The sequence below is a fragment of the Rhincodon typus genome, chromosome 38 (genome assembly GCF_021869965.1).
Source record: "Rhincodon typus isolate 14 chromosome 38, sRhiTyp1.1, whole genome shotgun sequence".
NCBI lineage: Eukaryota > Metazoa > Chordata > Chondrichthyes > Orectolobiformes > Rhincodontidae > Rhincodon > Rhincodon typus.
Window position 1 is genome coordinate 9,379,181 of NC_063369.1, and position 2,566 is coordinate 9,381,746.

A 2,566-nucleotide genomic window follows, 5' to 3' on the forward strand; every position below is an offset into this window, starting at 1 on the left:
CATGCATACACAGATACACACACTCACAAACACATACAGACACACACGCACATACACGCACACACACAGACAGACACTGTCACTGACACACACAGGGGCGCGCGCACACACGGAGACACACACACACACATACACAGATAGACACATTCACACAGACACACTCACTAACAGAGACACACATACACAGACAGACACATACACAGACAGGCACACAGACAGACATACAGGCACAGGCACACACACAGACACACACAGACAGATAGACACATTCACACACACAGACACACACATTCACACAGACACACTCGCACAGACACACACACAGACAGACACACAGAAACACTGGCACAGACTAACACACACACACACAGAGAGAGAGAGAGAGAGAGAGAGAATAAAAGCACTCCAAGCTCACACATTGCAGGTAAAAAGAGAAATACTGCATCCACCATAAATCAGTTGGGGTTGGAGGCAGGGGAGGGAGGATGGCGGGGAGGGCTAGTGACTGTTAAAGGCAGGACCGACACTGCTGCCTCCGTGAAGCGACAGCCAATCAGGCAGCACGCTCCCTCGAACAGATGGGAACATAAAGCGAGCAGGAGCACACTGCAGAGCCATTCAAGCTTAAACCTGGAGGGCAGTGGCAGTAGCAAAAGGAAAGGCTGTTCGGACCATCAGCATCCCAGCCACTAGACTTTTTTTTATTTTGAGTCTGTGTGTGTGTGTGTGTGTGCACGCACGCGTGTGTGTGTGAGTGTGTGTGTGTGTGGGTGTGTACGTGTGTCGTGTGCACACACGCGCCTGTGTGCAAGACTTTATGTACATCGGAAACCAATTGAAGACAGAGGCGAAAATAAGACCTTAACAACTGTGCTGCTCTTGTACATATCTTTCTCCCCCGACCCCCCTTCAAAAGAAGATTCAAAGCCACACCGGACTTAAAGAAATCGTCGCTCTGCACGTTAAGAATGGTCACTGTAGGTATTTGTTCTTTCTCTCTTTTATTGGCGGTTTGATCCTTCCCTCTCTTTCATCCCTGTCTTTTTTTGGTGTGTTGTCTTTTGTTCCCTGTAGCACAGCTTCCAAGAAATGTGTGCGTGTGTGTGTGTGTGTGTGTGTGTGTGTGTAAGAAGCCTTTTGTATGTCTTTTCTGATGTAAAATGGCCCCTGCCTCCTCGGAGAAAGCAGGGTGGGTCTCAATTCTCTAAGGATATAGGAACGTAGAGGGCACTGAGGCGATGGTGAACTGCCCCTCTCCCTCCCTCCCAACTCCACCACCCACCAACCCTACCCCCCCGCCCTCACCCACCAAATTTGCTCCGGGGAGTAGCCCGAATTTGCAAAGTCTGGGCTGCACCCTCTGTGTGTGAGGGAGGGGGATAGAAATGCCTTTTTTTTGTTTCTGTTGACGTGTCTCGGTTAAGGTCTGAAAGAGGGAATGGGCACATTTGTGTACTGGAGGGGCGGTGGTTGGAAGGGGAGGGAGGGTTGGTGGAGATGGTTTGGGGGGCTGGTGTGGAAGGGTGTGGGGAATGATGGTGGAGAGGTACCAGCCCTGCATCTTTCCAAACCTCCTTCCCCTACCACACCTCCCCACCCCCACGGCCCCCCGCCCACCTCATACTTAATCTCACTCTAACACCTATGAAGACAATTGCAATCGCAACTCTCCTGAAGAGACAGGGATTTGGGGAGGTGGGGGTTGTCGAGAGGGCGGGGTGGAGGGGATATATATATATATAAATAGGCAGCAATGCTACAATTTTTAATGCGTTGGAGGGAAAACCTTCTTTTAATCCCCTTGGACAATTGCAAAAGCGAAAAACTGCAGGAATTTTTAACCTCCAAGAACAGCATGATTTTTTTTTTCTCCGTGTGTGTGAAATGCTACGCTGTTTTTTTTCTCTCTCTCTCTTTCCAAACGAAAGGACAAATACCCATCCTATTAAACCATTCGGGGCTGGGTTGAGAGATTTAAATCTGCCAGCAGAGTTCCCCATTCTGGAACGCCGTGGAATTGAACACAAATGGAAGGCGCTGGTAGTAGCAACGACTAAAGGGAAATCTATTTTGATTTCAAATCCTTCAGCACTGATATTTGGCCACTTCTTTCAGCCTTTTATCGCCCACACTGCCCCACTCTCCCACCGCGGGAGATTGCTACAGAATCCAATTTTAACATTCCAGGGCAGGTATCCCTGCATCTTTGAAGGAAGGATGCAACTGTAATTATTCAGGGATCACACGCAAACGTCAATCTGTGGACTGCGATCTCAGATTTAATTTTTGCATTCATTCCAGACTCTGGACGTTGAATCCTTCCCCCGCTCCCCAACCCCCAGGTTTATATTGGACGGAAAACCGTTTTAAATAAGGACTGATTAAATTTGGCCCCATTTCGCCACTCACCAAACCCCGACATCAGGCGAATCGACTTTAATAGCAGAGCCACAGCTCGCTTGCCAGTGAAAAATCTTGCTTTCTGCCCACTCCACCTTTTCTTAAAAGAGATAACAAGGTGTTAACCCGTCCACCCCTCCCACTGTGCACCCCCCCACCATACACA